The sequence below is a fragment of the Pinus tabuliformis genome, chromosome 6 (assembly GCF_031772625.1).
Source record: "Pinus tabuliformis cultivar Carrire ecotype Pingquan chromosome 6, CPIR1, whole genome shotgun sequence".
NCBI classification, from domain to species: Eukaryota; Viridiplantae; Streptophyta; class Pinopsida; order Pinales; family Pinaceae; genus Pinus; species Pinus tabuliformis.
This window is the reverse complement of record NC_142292.1, coordinates 1,972,417,860-1,972,438,813: the sequence shown is the minus strand read 5'-3', so window position 1 is coordinate 1,972,438,813 and position 20,954 is coordinate 1,972,417,860.

Here is a 20,954-nt window from a genome sequence, read left to right as displayed (position 1 = left end):
AACTTATCCCATCAATAAGGGAGCTATCCCACCCAAAGAGGGGATTATCCCATTGATGGTGGACCTGATTAACTTCCTCTTGAGCACTATAAATACAGGCATTGGGCCAGAAGGAGAAGAGGTTGAAAGCTATACATTTCTAAGGGTAAATGCTGCAGGAATTAGGACTCCCATTTAGAAGCTTGTGAGGAGAGATTGCCATCTTTGCTTGTTCTATTTGGAAGTGGGTGAGCTTTGTCAAAGTAAAGGAGAACTCTTGATGGACCCTGGGAGAGACTTGCACAACACCAAGGCTCAGGTTGTATTTGTTCCTTTTGTTACCTATTAATGCAAATGAGTCCATTCTTCTCAATAACTTGTTATTTATGAGTTGTTTCATGTACTCCTTGGTCTATGTGTTAAATATGTTTTATTCTATGAGATTATCAAGTGCTATTTAATCGTTTGATTGTTAGTGTATGCAGGTTTCAAAGTGAAGGAGGAGCTCATCCGGATCAGCGGAGCTAGACTACTACAACAGCGTTGGATTACAGGTAGGATCTAAACACTTGATTTCCCGTATAGTAAATGCATGTTTAGAGAAGGATTGCTCTTGTTTGTCTTGTTTGTCACTAGAGAGTCTTAGGCTCCTAGGGAGGTTGGTTGTGTCCGCACAATCGACTCTTTCCGCCTGACAAATTGGCGACTCCACTGGGGACTACATTGATGTGAAAAGTCTTTTCCTTTGTGTGAACTTTGCTCTGAGAAAATTGGTTTATTTTTCTGGTTTTGGCTCTGTGACTTTGTCTTTGGGTGGGTTAGCTTAGGATTAGATTCATTTTGGTTTTTCTTGAGTTTTTCAGTAGGACGCATCCTCTGAGTGTTGCACAGTGTGTCCCTGGACGCACTGTCGCTGTGTGCACAGAGCGGGCCCGCACCTGTTCTAACGGGTCGCATGCGTCCCCTGCTAAAATTTGAGAAAATTCCATTTTTTGCATTTTTACTCTTAGATTTTGTTTTTTCTTAGTTTTTACTGCCCAGATTCATTAGTCCCTTGTCAAAGATCTTCACCTGAACTTGTTTCGATAGCATTGAGTGTTTTAGTGGATTTCATGGAAGTTTAAGCCCTAGGGTTTGATTTTGAGTAGGTCTTGTAGTGACTTTGGCGGTAGAAGTTGTCAAGCCTTAGATCTCTCTGGTTTTGTCAGCATTCTAAGAAGTCAGACCTGTTATAAAGTCTACCTGTGAGAGAAACTTACCATTGAGTTGCCTCTTTGGGCAAATTTCGAAGTGCTTGTTGTTTAAGTCTTGAATTCCATTTTACAAAAAGAACAAAAAGATTTGAGTTTTGTTTTGACTAGCCTTTTGATTCTGCATTAGCTGGTCCTTGATTTGATTTTGGTCAAGTAAAACAACCTAGAATCATCTTTGTGAGCTTTTGCCTTGTTAGGTTTGCTTAGAGTAATTTCCCTTTTGATTTGCTTGTGAGTCCAGTTTTCATAGATTTTATAGCTTTTGAGATTGTTTTTTGTTAAGATAGGTTTATATGCTTAATTAAAAAGAGAAAATACAAAAACATCTCCTTTGAAAAGTTTTGTTTCAAGTAGCTTTGAAAAGTTTTGAAAGAAAAAGAGTTTTTTTTTCGTGCACGTAAGGAGTGGTCATGTTTGTATGCTTGAAAAGATAAAGAGAATTGTTTCTTTGATTGTCTTTTCTAAGGAAGTGGTTTTGTATAAAATTTGCATCTCTCAACTCTCTTAGTTAAGAATTTCATTGAAAAAGGAAAGTAGCGTAAATCATCTTAGGTGCATCTTTGTAGTGGTTTGAGTCGAGTCTACACACCATTGGTTTCACTTCCGCTACCTTTTGTCTTTAAGAAAAACCATAAAATTAACGCTTAAAGTAAAATCGACGTAGTAACTTTTATTTACTAGGGCTCTGAAACACCAATTTAGATCAGGCTAGTGTCTTGGAGTAGGTGAGTAATTAACTCTCCAAGACAAAAAAACCAAACAAGTAGCTTATCTTGTGATAGAATAAATCCAATTGTCTCACTTGTACTCTGGGAAAGCTCCTCTTAAAGGAGAAGCACGAGCTCGTGTCCAAACCAGTGAGGGGATCAATCCCCCCTCGTTGGGAACGACGCCAGACACGCACGTATTACAAACGGTAAACCTCGGATTAACCATTGTCGAGGAGCCAGGGGTCACTTGTCGGTAAACCTTGGATTGTTGTCAAGGAGCCGGCAAGGGGATTGAGCTTGCTACTCTGCCCTTGTGTGCTGTCGGAGTTTAGACTGTTCCCCCAGGTGCATTTGTTGCGGTTGGTAACCTTAGTGACCATTATCTTTAGGATTCTACCGAGGTGACGGTGGAGGGAAGGTCCCACTGTACCTGGAGCAGACGTCGGCTAGACTCACTTGGATTTTCTGGGGGGTTCACTTCACTCGAGACGGTTAAAGTGGAGGAACTTGGTCTAGTCTATTCATTAAGCAGGTTGCCGGGGTAACTGTTCCACCCGCCACTTCTGTACTGAATCCAGCGATGTTGGGCTTCATCACCAACTAGCGCTTTCGGTCTGGAAGGCTACTGTTTGTGCTTGGTTTGACGCTCTAGATTCTTTAGGCGTGTGATTCAAATTTGTTTGGTTCTTTAGAGACTTTAGGTGGTTTGATTTGAAATTTTATTTTGTTTTTGTGTGTAGTAGTTAAAAGTTTTTAGCTGTGGCGGAATTACCGAGACAGTCCCGTAGACTTCGGGGCCAGTCTCCTGAAGTTGTTTCTGTGGCCGAATTGTTGAGAAGATCCCGTAGGCTTAGGGGATCACCTCCTCGAGACGACCCAGGTAATCTAGAAGGTTTAAAGGTCCTTGTAACTCCTCCTAGTGGCAGTAGAGTAGGTTCACCTGAAGAAGGGGAATCTTCCTTGGTAGTCCATTCAGATTACCAAGGCTTAGAGACAGGTTATAATCCCGAAGCTGTTACAGTTTCTGAGCTTGTTGGTAGTTTTTCGTCTGCTAGTGATACAGGCGAAGAACCATAAATATCTGAACCTGTTACTCCGACTTCTAGTGTTCCTGATTCACCGAGAATAGAAAGAATTATCACCGAAAATCTTCCTACTGGTTTGATTGCTATCGAAGAACTTGCTCCAGAGGAAGAAATAGGCGTCTCTAACCTTGAAGATCAACTTACTATTGATCTAAGGGAGCGTGAATCTATCTTTTACAGTCCTCCTAGAAGTACTACTTGGTACCTTTCGTTAACCAATTATTTAGACAACTTTGGGGTAGGTTTTTCTACACCTTGTACTCCTTTTCCACCTGGAGGTATTCATACTCCTGTCAATATGGCTGGTCCGTCATCCGTGTTTTCTCAAAGTCCTGAATCTTTCTTACATGGCGGTCCTTCTGTTCCCACTGGGTATCAATCTCTTTCTGGTACCTTTGCGGGGGCATCTCCTCAACCCGTTGATCATGGGTTATTAGTTGAAAACAGTGGTAATGTACCATTGGGTGTAGGAGACATTTACATGATGTCAGGTTCAGTTCCCGTTTCCCAACCTCAAGGTGGCCAATTACCGCCTGGGGGGCAGCCTCAGTTAATGCCTGGGGGGCAACCTCAAGGTACATCATTTGTGTCTGGGGGGCAACCTCAAGGTCAGTACGCGCCTATGGGGCAATACATACCTCAAGGTCAACCCCAGCCTCAATATGTACCCCAAGGTCAACCTCAGTATCAATATCAACCTCAAGGATGGCAACCTCAAGGATGGCAACCCCAAGGGTATCAACCCCAAGGGTATCAACCTCAAGGGTACCAACCTCAAGGTCAAGGTCAACCCCAGTATCCGTATTTACCTCAAGGTTATCAACCTCAAGGTCAATACTCAGGTCAAGGTTATCAACCACCTCAAGGTCAATCATATGGTCAAGGTATGGGAACTGCACCTTACAATTATCAATCCTATCCTCAATCCGGCTATGGATCTCAGTATCCTCAACCTATTACGGGTCAATACCCTGGAATGTTAGTGTGGGATCCGTCACAGGGTCAACAGGTGTTGCAGCCAAGTATACAGTTGGTACCTCAAGCTGGACAACCCGTGGTTTCTGGTCCACTCCAGCAACCGCAACCTGTCCAGTCAAATGTTCAAACTTCTGTAACTTCGGTAGTTACTCAGCCGCCAATTGCACCTAGTACTCCATCTCAAACGGCTGCTGCAACTACCGCCACATCTACCATACTCACTTCTGGAGTATCGACGGCTCCGGTTTCTACTGTCTCTGTAACCACTCCTCAGACATCTTTACCGTTGTCTGGATCTACGATTCAAACCACGGTCCAGATGCCTGCAGGTCAGCCTGGTATAAGTACGGTTGTCACTACTCAACCTCAATTTGTTCACCAACCGTACCAGGGACAGTACCAACCTGGGCAAGCTGTCCAACAACCGGTTTACCAGTATCAACCGTATCCTGGGTACACTTATCAACAACCTCAACAACCCCAGTACGGTCCGGTTAATCCTGGTTTTCCAGGAGGATATAATATCCCAAATGCGACTCCTGTTCCTAGTTATCCTGGATATCCTCCTCCTGGGGCCAGTATTGTGACCCAGAGTTTTAGAGATCCTAACCGGCAGTTACCGTTTATCGCAACTTTGGATTTACCAGACTTGACGCGCCTAACGAACGATCCAATTCAATATCTTCCGTTCTGGCCGCCAATGCCAAATAAGTTGCCCAGCGATATACCCAAGTTCGAAGGTAAGTCTGGAGAGGATCCGTCCAATCACGTGATGACTTACCACCTCTGGTGTGCTTCAAATTCTATCTCGGATGATTCGATCCGCTTACGTCTTTTCCAGCGTACACTCATTGGTCTCACGGCCAAGTGGTACATTGAGTTACCACGGGCCTCTTTTTACAATTTTAGCCAGTTAGCTACCTCGTTCTTAACTCACTTTCAGTTGCCGGTCAGATACGATAATGGCACGGAGTTATTAACTTCACTAAAACAATCAACGTCCACGTATATTTCTGATCACATTCATGAGTGGAGACGTCGAAGAAGGCTAGTGAAAGTTTTTATCCCAGACCAAATCTTAGCTGAATGGTTTGTTAAATCATTATTACCGAAGATTACTGAAGATGTAGCTAAGGCCGGAGTAGTTACTGAGGAGCAAGTCATTGCTCAGGCGCAATACCTTGACTTAGTTTACACTCAGTCGGGTACATTACACGAGAAGATTCCAGATCTTCCAAAGTCGAATCAAATCGCTGCTGCTCCTTCGGGATCTCATGCCGCTGATGGTATGATTGGTATCGTGAATACAAAGAGCAAGAAGAAGTCTTCCAAGGCTTCAACTACTCCTATTATCACTTTGCCCGATTCCCCGACAGGAGAGTCTTCTCCTGAACTTACCGCCGATATTCACGCTGTAGAGTCATCTACGGCCAAATCAAAAAACGGCGGAAAGAAGAAGGCTAAAGCAGACAAGGCTCCGAAGGAGAAAACGGAAAAGTCGGAAACCAATGACGAAAAGCGCAAACCTCGATATCCTTGTCTTATTTGTGAAGAGGATCATTTTACGAGAGATTGCCCTCATCGGGCCGAGGTTGTGAAAATAGTCAAAGGTTCTCCCACTCCTGCTGTGTTAAAAAATCCATTTCCGGAGCAGGAGAATAAGATGATAGGTTCTTCCTCGAATGCCAGTGAAGAACCCATTTTGATGATGTCTCATGTGAGGATTGCGACTCGATCGCAAGATTATGGTAGTAAGAATCCTGTTGATGGTAAAGAAGCAGAATCTTCTCACTCTAACCCATCAACCTCAGCTCCTGGTTCCGATCCACTACAGATCGAGAAACCTAACCCAGACTTAGTAATTAAACCGCCCGCCAAGGGTGTACTTCGAAGGTCTGCTTTCAATCCACATGCGAGAGCAGCCCAGAATTACAACATTGTTGAGGACTTAGCTGTTTCACCCTCAGCAATGTCGGTGTTAGAAGTGCTGCAATCATGCCCAGCACAACGAAAATTACTTTTGTCAGCTATAGGAGCTGTTGATGTTCAGGACCCGAATCTAATAATCTTCGATCTAGAAAATAGTACACCGCGTCTCCCCCATCAAATGGCTTTCCAAATTCCAGTGATAGTAAAAAACAGACCTATTCATAGGACTGTGATTGATGAGGGAGCTTCTACGTGTATTATGTCGATTCAATGTTGGAGATCCCTTGGTTCTCCTTCGTTGAACCAATCCCCCACCATCCTTAAGGCCTTTGATGGCCGTGGGTTCCGTCCGTTTGGTATTCTACAGGAATTGCCTATAGGGGTAGAAGGTAAAACCGTTAGTCTGGATGTGGAAGTGGTTGATGCCCCTCTAGACTACAACCTTCTTTTGGGTCGAAGTTGGTCATATGCTATGACGACGGTCGTTTCATCGGTCTTCAGAGTAATTAAGTTTCCACATAACGGTAAGATCGTGACTATTGATCAGCTGACATACTTTTCATCCGACCCAGCCTCTTCAGAGAGTATCCAGCATGTCGGTAAGACGACAATCCCTTATAGGGACGTTGGTGTAGGTTTAGTTAAGGATTCCGGTTTACTGGGAACTTTTCCTCTCCCTCCACTCAGCGTAGAACCTTCATTTGCAACAATTCATATGATTACATCAGAAAACATTATTTATGATGATCCTTGGATTGTCCCATCTGACTCTGAGATAGACTCATTCGGTGATGCTATGCCTTTGAGTCCATATGAAATTGCTTATGAAGCTTTCATGTCTTTTACCGACTCTCGTTCAACCGAGATCGACCAAATGAATGTGGTTAGTGAAGAATCACTTTTCACCTCAACCTTAGAACGGATAGCGTTTCCCGAAGTCGTGTCATCTGACGAACAACTTCGCGAAATCCTAAGTGTAGACGATCTACCATGGGAAGATCTCCATCACAGATCTTCGTTTTTACCTAAGGATGATGCATTTGAAAATGATTTTTCATCTATCTTTACCGCTGAATATGTCAAAGACGCTCAGGATCCAACGAAACATTCTGATTCAGAGTTGAATTTAGGGAATATTTCTCGTACTATTCCCATTGATATTTCAGTGAAGCCCGGAATTGAGGAGAACATTCATATAGGTGCCGCATGTACAGAAGATGAAATCCAAACTTACAAGGCCCTATTCCAAGAATTCCGCGATGTGTTTGCCTGGTCTTACGAGGAAATGCCGGGAATCGATCCTGCCATTGTTGTTCATGAAATAAAGACCTACCCGGATGCTAAACCCGTCCGGCAACGGTTGCGTCAGATTCACCCTCGAAAAGCGGCTGCCATTAAAGCAGAAGTCGAAAAGCTGTTGAAAGCAGGTTTCATTTATCCGATCCCGTTAACGGATTGGGTATCGAATATTGTTCCGGTCAACAAGAAACAAGGAACAATAAGAATCTGTATCGACTATAGGGATATCAATCGAGCTTGTCCAAAAGACAACTATCCTACGCCTTATATCGATCAAATTATTGATGATTGTGCCGGAAGTGAAATGTTTTCCTTCATGGATGGTTTTTCGGGCTATAATCAAATCAATATTCTACCTGCCGACCAACCAAAAACGGCATTCATTTGTCCATGGGGGACATTTGCTTATTGCAAATTACCTTTTGGGCTTAAAAATGCCGGGGCCACTTTTCAACGGGCAATGTCTTACGCATTTCATGATATCAAGCACATTGTGCAACCGTATCTCGATGATTTGCCTGCTCATTCATTACATCGAGCTGATCACCTTGTCCACTTACGAGCAATCTTTATGAGGTGTAGGCATTATCGAATTCGGTTGAATCCCCACAAATGTGTTTTCTGTATAGAAACAGGTCGATTGCTGGGATTTGTTGTTTCAAAAACCGGCATTCGCGTCGATCCCTCGAAAGTCGAAGCTATCATCAAATTGCCTCCTCCTTCGAGTTTGCGCCAACTCCAAAGTTTGCAAGGGAAAGCGAACTTTTTACGCCGATTCATCCCAAACTACGCCGAGGTCACTAAAGGTTTTACACGGTTGTTGAAACAGAACGTTCAATTCTTTTGGGACGAGATTGCCCAACAATCTTTTGATGCACTTAAACACGCGTTGACCCATGCACCGTTGTTGCATCCTCCCAACTACAACCAGGACTACTTCTTATACCTCGCAGCTTCGCATTCCACCATTGGAATGGTGTTAGTTCAAGAAGATGAATTCGGAGCGGAACATGTGATATATTATCTCAGTAGGACCTTAAATCCCACTGAGCTAAAATATTCGCATGTGGAGAAATTGGCCCTGGCAGCCGTTCAAGCTGTCCAGCGTTTTCGTCACTACATTCTTCTCCGTAAAACTACAGTTATTTCGGATTGCAACCCTATGATTTACATTTTGACAAAACAACTGCTAGGGGGCAAGTACTCTAAATGGATCGTTATCCTGCAAGAGTTCGACTTGGAGTTCGAGAAGTCCAAGTCTAAGAAATCCTTAGTTTTTGCGGAATTGATGTGTGATTTCCCGCGTATTGACACAGAGACTGTGGCAGAGGAGTCCATTGCGGACGAATCTTTGTTTCTTATCAGTACTTTAGATCCGTGGTACGGGGATATAATCATCTATCTCCAAACCCAAACCTTTCGGCCTGAAGCTTCAAAGGCGGAACGTCGAAAAATTCGGTTTCAATCCCAGCAATACAAAATTATTGGAGATACACTTTATCACCGGGGGGCAGACTTAGTTTTTCGACGTTGTTTAACTCACGAAGAGGCTGAGAGGGTTTTGAATGATTGTCACTCTGGAGCATGTGGCGGTCATATGTCTGGGTATGCCACAGCTCAGAAGGTGTTGCGCGCTGGTTACTTCTGGCCATCTATGTTTAAAGATTGTATCATTGCAGTCCGGAAGTGCCACAACTGCCAAGTGTTTGATCGAAAGATGCGCGCACCACCTGCTCCTCTCCACCCTATAATTGCCGTTGGTCCATTCGCCAAATGGGGTATCGACTTTATTACTTGTAACCCTCACTCGGCCGGGGGGCATGCGTATATCATCCTCGCGGTTGATTATTTCTCTAAATGGGCCGAGGCGATGCCTACATTCGACGCAAGCGGCAAAACAACTGCAGTTTTCGTATTCAATCATATTATAACTAGGTTTGGTGTCCCACAAGCAATCATTACTGACCATGGGAGCCATTTTCGAAACATCATGATGACTGAGCTTACAAGCCAGCTTGGTTTGCGCCACGATAGCTCTACTCCTTATTATCCGCAAGCCAACGGTTTGGTTGAGTCTATCAACAAAGTTCTGGTTATCATGATCCGACGAACCATTGGTATTCATCGGTCGAATTGGCACAACATGTTATTTTCAGCGCTATGGGCATACCGAACCTCAGTGAAAACTTCAACAGGGTTCACTCCTTTCCAGCTAGTTTATGGCTTGGAAGCTGTGTTACCCATTGAATGCGAAATCCCATCACTTCAAATGGCTGTCGAATTACTCCCAGCTACTTCCGAAGAGGAGAAACGTTTATTGTACTTAGCTAAATTAGATGAGACTCGACGTGACGCTGCATTGGCAATCGAGACTCACGCGAAGCGAATGAAAGCTCAGTATGATAGAAATGTGACCCCTCGAAGTTTTTCGGAGGGAGACCTAGTGCTATTATATGATCAAGCTAACGATAAGCTAGGTGCTGGAAAATTCGTTCCTATGTGGCATGGACCCTATATTGTAAAGCGAAAGCTAGCAAAAGGGGCTTATGAGCTGGTAGATTTTGATGGGGACTCTTTGGGTAAACCCAGAAATGGACTTTACCTAAAGAGGTATTATGCTTAAATGGTGGGTATGGAGAAGTTTTAGTTAGGTTAGGTTTTCTTTCTAGCTAGTATGTTTGTTAGTTAGTCAGTGTGCTTAGCTTAGCAAGTGTGTTTTTCGTCGTTATTCTGGCTTATCTTGGTTTTACTCTTGATATTGCAGATGTCGACGCCTCTCCAAACATACATTGGATTTGCTGATGGTGCTTGTCGTAGTACACTGAATATCTCTTCCGCAGCTTGGGTTATCTATTCACCCTCTGACGAGTTAGTTTCTATGCATGGGGTAAGCCTCGGTCAAACAACAAACAACATTGCAGAATACAGTGCAGTGGTTGAATTATTATCCGAATCTATTTCATTTGGAATTCGACGTTTGATAGTGAGGTTAGATTCTGAACTTGTTGTATTACAGCTTAATAGAGTTTATGCCATTAGAAATCCTGTGTTATTAAGGTTGTTTTTGAGAGTGCGTCTCATGGAACGTGAATTTGATTACATTGAATATCAGCATATTCCAAGGTCTTTAAATACATTAGCAGATGCAATTGCTTCTCGAGTGTTGGACAGACATTTACGATAAATCATGCAAGTAAATTTAAAAGCATTTCATCACATATGTTAAACAAGATAAGCCGGTAATAGTGATATATATATAGATAGGAGTGTGTCAAAAAATATACATCGTCTTCGATCATAGGTTGAAAAACACCTTATGATAAAGTACAAAAAGTCGAAAATGTCACATGTGTCTACAAAGTGACTAGCCAATCACTGGTGGTGCTCCCTATACGACACCACTGCACGGGCTACCTTACGCAAAAATCTCCTAAATGGTCCAGGGACTGCGACTACATAGCGCTGAAGCCTGATAGGAATATCATCCATAGTAGTCTCAGGCATATCCGCCGTCAGACGCTCTAGATCATGCTCCAACTCAGCTAGTACCTCTGCAGCTGCGTCCTGTGGGGCCGGTACCGGTGCAACTGGATGTCTCCTCTCAAAAGGCCGGAGGTTGGCTGGGCGCTGTGGACCAACATCTGCATTTTGAAAATTTTTACTATCAGTTTTGAGACGATATATATAAAAAACAAAAAAATACATAATTTGAAAACTTGTGAAAAATAAAGTACCTCTGTCATCCCGTTGTTCTCCCTGTGGAAGAACCGTGTCCGGATCACCTCGAAAATCTACTCCGGCATACGGAAAGTCCTGGATCGAAAAAACCTGGTCCTCTAACCAGTGAAAATAACTATCAGAGAATCGAACAACCGCCGCGCCCTTGTCAGGATGCCGGGCCATCACCGCAACCCATCGTACTAGCTTTGGCTCCCGAGGACCCAAGATATCAACAGTGAGTTGTTGAGGGATCAGCATCGGAACTCTCTCTAAGGCAAAGCTCACGACTAAAGGCCCATATCCAAAAGTTTTCAGTCGTCCGTTCTTTGCCTTAGTCAGTTGGCTCTTCATATTAGCCGACACAGCATCACACCAGTTGAAAATGGTGCCTTGGTAACAGTCAATTGCCATCCGCATTTGGGACCCAGAAGTAATGTGTAAAGCGGCTGCGCCGCAAATTCTGGTAACCGTGAAAGCTATAACTTTGAGTTCACGTAGAGAGATGTGTTTGATTTCCACACCTTTCGCATGGTGTGCATTGGGTGTGCACCAATCTTCCCGGAGACTAACAAGGGATTGGCCACCCGGCCTAGTCCCGGCTAGATTGAGTTGCTCGCCTCTATTTGGCAAGCCAGTGAGAAAGTATACATCAGAGGGCTCTATCTCGAGCTGGTGCCCTCCTATGTAAAAGCATTGCTCTTGAACGTTCCATCTCTCAACCAGCCATTCTAAGAATCTCACCTGAGCCCTCATGCCAGGTATGGCCCAGTATTTATATAGCCCGCATGCTTTTAGGGCATCAATGGAAGGTTGTTGTTCAATTGCAGCTAAATCAACGTCCTCGTGCTCTCTTTCTCTCCAATCCAACATGGTGAGTGCCCTACACACCAAGAAACAATGATTAGAATTAATTTGGGGAAATTTGAATGGTTGTTTGTGAGGATTGGGGTTTCAAATTCCGCATTCCACGGAGGACGCACCCCGCCTTTAGAACACAGGGCGTCCGGACGTAGCTGGCCTGAAGGTGGGCTGCGTCCCCCGACCATTTTCCTGTATAGGAAAAAGTCGGGGGACGCAGGTCATCCGAAGGGCACCTGCGTCCACCGAGGAGCGCATTTTGAAACCTAAACCCCCCCAAAAAACAAAACTAAAACCTAAAATACAATTTTAATCAGATGAAATTGAAGAGTAGGATGTTGTAAAATACCTGGAAGAGACGGCGTTCGATTCTGACGGTCGGATTTTCCGCAGCGACCACGGGAAGTTTCTTGCCAAAAGCCCTTTTTTCAACCTCAACAGTAAAATGGTAAAAATGACATTGTAAAAAGTCTTTTTATAGGTTTTTTGGATGAATTTGTTCATTTTTCACCATGGAAGGATGTTTTTCGATGTATTTTTGCCTATCTTAAACAGGTATGAGTAATGTGTTGTTTTTGTGCAGGACAAAGGGACTTAGAGGGAAAATTGTCATTTTTCACGAACCAAAATATCAGAGTCATCTTTTAAGCCCTTTTCTGACTCCTAAAAATGAAAAGATTGCCGAGCGTTTCTTTTACACTCGTTAAAACGGAATTAAAAGACGGTCCCCTTATAGCTCTTTTCTGACCGTAGAATCAGGAAAAGATTGCCGGGTTTTTGTCGTTTCAAACTCGATACGGAAATAAAACGACGTGTCTTTGATCGCTTTTTACTTTTCAGGTCAGTGACACTAATTATGAAAATACTCCTTGGTCGCAAGATCAAGCGGTTCCTCCAGGTATTATTTTATACTTTTTCGGGCTTGAGGGACACAAATTTACGAAAAAGTTCAACTTGGAGTCTTCTTAAGTTTTTCAGACTCTCTAAAATTGAAAAACGCCGAGTTTCTCCTATACTGGGCTCGTTAAACATTCCACAGTAAAGGAGCTGTTCAATTACAAACAGGAACGAACCACTCCTTCCTAGGGTTCGAATCAAAACTAGGTTGGACTCATCCGAAGGATGAGCTTATAATCAAGCATATGTTATCCTCCTCAAGCTTGTTAAAAATAAAGAGGTACTTGCCAGAAATGGTGGGGGAAAAGAGAGAAGAATGAACCTATTTGTTACCTTTTGTCTCAGAAGAAACTTTATTACCACTCTTGAACACGACACTTTTCATTCACCTGGGTTGGGAAATCCTTTACCTCACAGTTGATCAAACCACTTTGAAAGTCTTCAGCCGGGTTCCGGGGATTAACTTTGAGTTATTCAGCACCAAGCCATCTGTCGTGTCGTTATGTGTTCAAGAGGTCTGCAAGCAAAACTTTCATCTGCAAAATACTTGTCATCCATTTGACCATCCCTGAGTCAGTCTTTACAGCAACATTTCTTCAACTTGAACAATGATTTCGTGTTGCGGGCTTGCCTGCAACGGGTCGCTTTCTATCAACATCAGCACATTATCTAGAGAGATGACTTAGAAATCGTCAGTACCGTGAAGTCTGCATGCATCAATGGCAGGTTTCTCGCCTTTGACGTCAGTTTACATCATTGACTTTCGATCGAAGGATTCCGTGAAATGTTCGACATCAACTCATTCATTCACATCTCATGGATTGTACTGGGTACTTTGAGAACCATTGACATTACTGGTGGTCTCTCTCACGCTTGTTAACAGTTTTCATCATCGACTGGTAATCAAGTGGTTTCTACCATGCTCGACATCAACTCATTTATTCGCATGGCTAGAATCGTACCAATTCGGGAAGTAGAAATGAAGACCCTGGATCTAGTTTCCACCATCCAGGCTGCGAAGCGTTTTGTATTCATTATCTAAGTAGACTAATCATAAACAAATGGTTGCGCCCATACTGTGTCTACAAAAGTCTATGATTATGATGTACTGCAAGATCATTCCTGTATCAGAGTAGTTAGTCTGTTAGTTAAAGTTTTAATCTGAGTATGGGAATGCCTACCTCAGTGATGATATAATCTTATACATGTATTTTGTGTTGAAAATTGCAGGTTCTAACCAGGCTCTCCACGAGATAATCCTTGAAATGATAAAGCGCTTCACCCTTCCTAGATAATAAAAAACCCTAATCTATTTCAGGCTTCGCACTTTAGGGGGCAATCTGTTACACTAAAAAATGTCACCATGACTATTTACAGTTAGGATGACTCTATCAACAGTCATGCTACCCTCTTAGGCAAGTCTTATGCCTCTTCTCTCCATGTCAAACTCCAAAAAAGAGAGAAAGTCTTTCTAAATGTATTTATCTCTGGGGACGCAGGTTCTCTCAACCTTACCTGCGGGGACGCACCCAATGTTCACAAAAGCTGCGTCTTTGGACACTCTGTATGTAAAGGGGCAGGTGCGTCCCCCTGAAAAGGTTAAAATGCGCAAGTTTCATCTTTAAAAAGTCACTTGTGGTCATTTCTAGAGCATTCTAGAAGGTTGTTCGACGTGTATTGAGCGCCTCCAGATGGTTCATGCACTCCTACCAAAGAGGAACTTATCCCATCAATAAGGGAGCTATCCCACCCAAAGAGGGGATTATCCCATTGATGGTGGACCTGATTAACTTCCTCTTGAGCACTATAAATACAAGCATTGGGCCAGAAGGAGAAGAGGTTGAAAGCTATACATTTCTAAGGGTAAATGCTGCAGGAATTAGGACTCCCATTTAGAAGCTTGTGAGGAGAGATTGCCATCTTTGCTTGTTCTATTTGGAAGTGGGTGAGCTTTGTCAAAGTAAAGGAGAACTCTTGATGGACCCTGGGAGGGACTTGCACAACACCAAGGCTCAGGTTGTATTTGTTCCTTTTGTTACCTATTAATGCAAATGAGTCCATTCTTCTCAATAACTTGTTATTTATGAGTTGTTTCATGTAATCCTTGGTCTATGTGTTAAATATGTTTTATTCTATGAGATTATCAAGTGCTATTTAATCGTTTGATTGTTAGTGTATGAAGGTTTCAAAGTGAAGGAGGAGCTCATCCGGATCAGCGGAGCTGGACTGCTACAACAGCGTTGGATTACAGGTAGGATCTAAACACTTGATTTCCCGTATAGTAAATGCATGTTTAGAGAAGGATTGCTCTTGTTTGTCTTGTTTGTCACTAGAGAGTCTTAGGCTCCTAGGGAGGTTGGTTGTGTCCGCACAATCGACTCTTTCCGCCTGACACTAAGGCAGAATTGAGGTGAGATTTGGACGACCAATAGGGCATGGATCAGATGGAGGATGGGATGGATGATAAGCTAGCCTACTAATAGAAGCGATTCTGCTACAAAGGAATTGACAGTCAACCAATAAGATCAAACAAGCAATGAAATGAGTGCATCTAGAAAAATAGAGTTTTTCATAAAAATGGTCTAAACTATGATCTATGAAAGGAAATGTTGAGAAATTCTGCAAGAACGGAAAGCATGAAAGAAGAATATTGCAAATAAAGAAATGAGCATGATGAAGAAGATCTGAAGCAAATCAAAGCTAGACTATTAACCTACTAAAAGTTGCAAACAGTAGAAGTCCTATGAATGAGGAAAACCTATGTTTTTGGGGCAGCAAGAGGGTCTTTGCCTCAAATCATGGTCCCAAAGGGAGGAAGAGAGGCCAAGGAACTATTGCTTTCCTTTTGAATCTTCTCTTTATCATTGCTTAACCTGCTATAGAAAGCACAAATGGAAGCAAACTATTGAATCATCAAAAACAACCTATTCTTAACCATAAAATAAATACATCTAACAACAACCTAATCTACAAATTGAAATAAAACATACAAATACAAGTAAAGAGGAGCTTGGCTGCTTAGATTGGGCCCTAACCCAAGAGCTTCATCCCTCTGAGGTAACTCAGTGCTAGCTCAAAAAGGATTCCATCTTTATTATCAAAACAATAACAAGATTACATGAAACTGTCACAAAATAATAAGCTCGAAGTTGGAGCAGAGTTTACATAAGCAAAAATCCAACAAAAATCTGACCCTAGTGAGGCCCTAGGCCTCTCTACTTATACAAATGAAGCTACCAACAACTTCCTTAAAATCAAGGAGGCTTGGCTCCCAAAACTTGAGATAATCATCAGTCATCCTCCACTTGCTCGGCTGCCTTCTAGTGCATGATTTGGCTGCTTGTACTTTGAGCTGAATGAAGGGGAATTCGAAGTGAGGAGTAATAAATGAGGGGGATTCCCTCCTATAAGTCCTATCCTTTGTCCACTTCGAGCTATTGCTTCCATTTGTCCACTGAATCTTTGAATTTGACCTCAAAATTCATCAATAATCTGCATTAAACACATGTTAGACCACATGGCGTCATAACTAACTCAACTCAATCCATAAGCATAAATATAATCAGAAAATCATACAATAAGCTAAGAGAATGGTTGATTTGACTAGGTTAGGAGGTAAAATGAGCCCATATAATTACCCATTTATGAGGCTCATCATCACCCCCCTACTGAATGTGTTGCTCATCCTCTGAGAAACTTAGTCCATCTCCTCATCTTTTATGGCCCTGGTGGCCTCCCTAGCATCCCATGATTCTGATGTGGTTTGCTCTTCTTTGTCATAGAATCCTACATTCCTCTCTATCTCTTCCCACTGCTCCTCCTCTTCTTCTTCTCTTTTGCCTTCCAACATGCCTAATAGCAGTGGGGGACTCAGTTTGAGGCCAATCCAGTTGACCTTCAGCCTTTGCATGGAGTGCTTGTACATTGGCACTCTTCTTAATGCCTCCTTCATCCTCATGGGGGAATGATATTCCATGATCTGCAGACTGTGTGGTAAGGTGTTCCATCTCCTCAAGAATTCATGCACACAGTCATCCCCAAGTAGCCTTTGCATATCCTCAAAGCATGCAATGGCTTGTGCCTGATCATTTATATATCTAGGGGAAATCTGAGGATTATTGGCAAGAAGGTTGTGTGTGCTGATGAGTACCATGGGATTTGATGGCTCAAATCTTATCATTAATGGCTCATTCTGCTCTTTTATCATCAATATTTTTTATTTCTGCTGCCCTTAACTCTTCATGGTTCATCCATGAGGCCATGGCCATTAGTTGCAAGTCCCCTAGCCTGGCATTAGGGTCCCACACATTCATGTCTGTGAGGGCCATGTTATGTAGGTAGAATTCTGCCATTTTTTCCTTATCCTCTGATGTGCTTTGGTCACACAGATCCATAAACTACCTGTAATCTTGGAAAGGCATTGTGCCTCTTTGTGCCAGAGTCTTTATCTGGAATTGTAACCATTGGTCCTTGAGATATAGGCCATAGGATTTTGCTAGTGTTCTACATTGCAATGCTTCCATGGATAAGCTGGCCATGCATGCCAGCTGAGTCTCTTTCTCTTGTAGCTGCCTCCTTAACAATTCATTTTCAGTTTCAAGGTGGCTTCTTGTAATTGCTTCCTTGTCTATGAGAGCACTCAACTCTCTGCCCATTTCTTTGAGTTTGTTTTCCATATGGCCAATATCCTCAACTCCTTTGGATTTGGCTATTTGCATCCACCTATGTGTTCTTATTATTTCTTTCTCTAGTTCAAAGAATAGTGGAATTTCAAATTTTTGTGGGATTATCCTTCTTCCCTCAAGTAGATTGTAATAGGAGGCAAGACTAGGCTGGAGATCAGGCTCTTGTAGCTTTGTTGCTTCCTCCTTTTTCTGTGGTTATCCTTCTATCCTCTTCTCAAGCTGTTGGGTCCCCTGTAGTTTTGACAGTGTCTCCTGTAGAACTATCTGAGCCTCCTATAGAACTGTTTTTGGGTCCTGTAGTTCTACCTTTTCTTTCCATGAGGAAGATCTATGAGTCCCCCTTTAATATGTGATAGGTGCCTTGGAAGGGGATTCTTTGCCTTTTGCAGAGGGTGAATCTTCAATTGTAATTGGCATTTTTGGAGAGGGCTGAGGTTTGCTTGTTTTGATTCTTGTGCTCTTTCTAGCCCTGAAATACATGGAGGCCTGCCTTTTCCTCTTTTGCTTTGGATTGATTGGTGTACTGAGGGCAGTGAGGGTAGCCGTTGCCTCCCTTTCCAAAGTCTTAGGGGACCCTTCTCCTTGTTCTGCCTTTTCTGCCTCTTTTTCTCCTCCTTCTGTCTCTCTCTTTTTGCTCTATTTCTTCCTGCTCTATTTCTTCAGCTTTCTCCTCCTCTATTTCAGTTCCTTCCTCCTTACTGCCAGTAGGATTGACATCATAGGTTAGGGCCTTTATGTCATCCTCATCTGTCATGTTTCGGAAGACTTCCCATGCTATAGGGAGTGTAAATGTATGGAAAGCTTCTTCCACTAAGATTTTGATTAACCCATGGTGAGATAGCTGCTTTGAATTCCCTGCTTGAACCTTAGTGCTGGATTCAATGAAGGACTATAGGAGGAAGTAGGGGATACTGAGCTTCTGAGGTGTTGGAGTGTCCATGCCATACCTTAATTCATGGAGGATCTAATTGATAACCATAGAAAATGTTGTACCTCCCCTCACAGGAAATGTATTTGATTATTTGGTAGCTAATCTCATCCAAAGGATATGGTATGCTAGCCCTTCTAATTCCATTTTTATCCTCTACAGGGGTTCCGTTGTTTTGGAAAAAGTTTTTCTTGGTAGCCTGGCTAATTGGTTTCTCATCCTTACTCCAAGGAAGCCTATGAGGAAGGGTAGTGATCCTACTGATAAATTCAGGGGTTATCTCCATGGAAAGACCTCTAAAGGTGATAGTGGCATGTGTTCTTGTGTGAGGGGTCAAAGAGTGGGAAAATTCTTGGGCAATCTCCTCATCAAACCCTCAGAATTTCTCAAAAAAGTTCATCCAATTTGCTCTTGTGAATATGTCCACTACTTAGGGATGTGCATGGAGCCTCGTGGAGTTGGTGGGCTCCTTTCTCATAAATCCTCCTATCATTTTGTTTATACTCTGTTGGGAAACCAAATGTGGAGATGGAGACAACAATTTTTGAGAAAAACAGAGAAACAAAGGAGACTGTTTTTTTTTTTTTTTTAAATAAGCATAAATTTTTATGTGTTTTCTCCTCTCCTAAAGACTTTATTTCCTCCTCAAATTGAAAACACTTCTTGCATATATTGATATTCAATAGGGACATCCATGGAAATTACCTCCTCAGACTGAAAATCATGCTAAAACTCGTGTTTTCTCCCTTCAAAACAATTCACTGCCCCTCCTGTAGAAGCCTACTATCCCTCCTGTAGAATTCCTATAGGTGCTCCTGTAGAACCTGTAAGTGCTCCTGTAGAAAACACCGAGAGAAGGAATATGGGAGAGATCAATAGAGGATGATGGTTATGAGGCTGTGGGGGCACAAGGAGACTACTGTAGCTGAGTTACGAGGAGAGAATAAAAAAAAGGTGGTGAGAATGCTCGGGGAGGAGTACTTATTACCCTTTATGGATATTTCCAGTGATGGGGGGTGAGCTGGCAAAGTATACGTTGGCCATATTCAGACTGTTGTTCCCCACCTGCCTTGTCATCATGGCCCCTCCTCGTAATCATCCCTCATTATTGCATCAGAGTTCACACTTCATCCACTACTTGTCCTTGATATCTTTCTTGAGTCGACTATGTGCACGTGTGGGTGACATCTCGGATAAGTGGAGTCAACTAGATGAAGGTGGCCAAGTTAACTGGCCACCTTTCCCTCATTCAACCTCAACCATCTCGTTGGTTTTTCATGACTTCTAATCACACAAATGCAAACAGAGGAGCGAGTTAGTTACTTACCTGTGATCTGAAGGTATTTGCTGGGAGGTGTTATGGCTCTCTCTCTCTCTGTTGCATGCCTTTATTTCCTTTGATGCATGTTGTCTACTTGCTGATGTGTGGCTATGTCTTGTGCAGGTTCTTCTCTGGCTGGGTCTGAGCTTCAGGTGCCTTCTCAACCTTCATAGGTGCATTCTCCTGCTGTTGGTGCTGGGTTTTAATGGGATCAGCTACTACAGGAATTCCTACAGGAGCTCCTGTAGTTGTTTCTCCCATTGAAACTTCAACTTATTTACGTGCTTGGAGCTTTGAGGATGATGCCAGACGTGTATATAGAGATGGAGAGGTAGTAGGTAGGCTTCCGGTGGGGTGGATGGTGCTGCTTCCTCTCTTATTTTTTGTTTTTTTCTTTTCCTGAAAAATTGTATTTTTTTTGTGTGTTTTTCTTGGACAGGAAGAAGAATGATGCTTGGGGTGTGATTCATGCTTGGAAATGATGTCAAGGAGGTCTGAAGACTGTAGGAGGGTTTATAGGCTCTTCATGAAGCTTCCTTTTCAAACTGCATTTTATATCCATTTTTGGCTCTCTGTAATTCCTACAGGAGCCTCCTGTAGAAAACACAGTTCTTGAAAAAGAAGCACAGTGGGGTGAAAGAAATGCCAAAAATGATGGAGAAAGGTGTGGGAAGGTAGGATAGGTGCTGGTGTGGATGTCAGGGCTCCCTTGGCACCTTTTTCTGCTTCCTGTAGTCCTCCTGCAAACCTGGAATGCAAATGAAAATCCATTTTTTCTTTTTTTCTCTCTGTTTTTTTTTTTTGAAAACAACTAGGGCACCTCAGGGAGGTTTTCACCCTAATTTGTTGCCCTGGGCACCTCCAAGGGAGGTTTTCACCCAGGGATATTATTATTTTTTCTCTTTTTTTTTTTGACATCACTGAGCTGCCTCAGAAGAGGTTTTCAACCCAATGATGGGACTCAAGCGCCTCATGGAGGTTTTCACTTGAGTCCTTATTTTTTCTTTTTCTTCAGTGAGTGGGTGAAGTGGAGGCTAAGACATGCTCCACTACCATCACTGTCTTATTCAAATATTCAATGAACTCTTGCTTGGAGAGGGTTTCTTGTAGAATTTCAACCGATGTCCATTGACATGCATGGGGATGGCTTCATCATCAATGGTTCTAATCAAAACTGAACCATTGTCATTGCATTTCTCCACAGTGTAGGGTCCCAACCATCTTGTCCTCAGCTTGCCTTTGAAATCTTTGTATCTTGAATCATAGAATAGTGCCCAATCTCCCTCTTGGAATTGCTTCTCCTTGATATTTT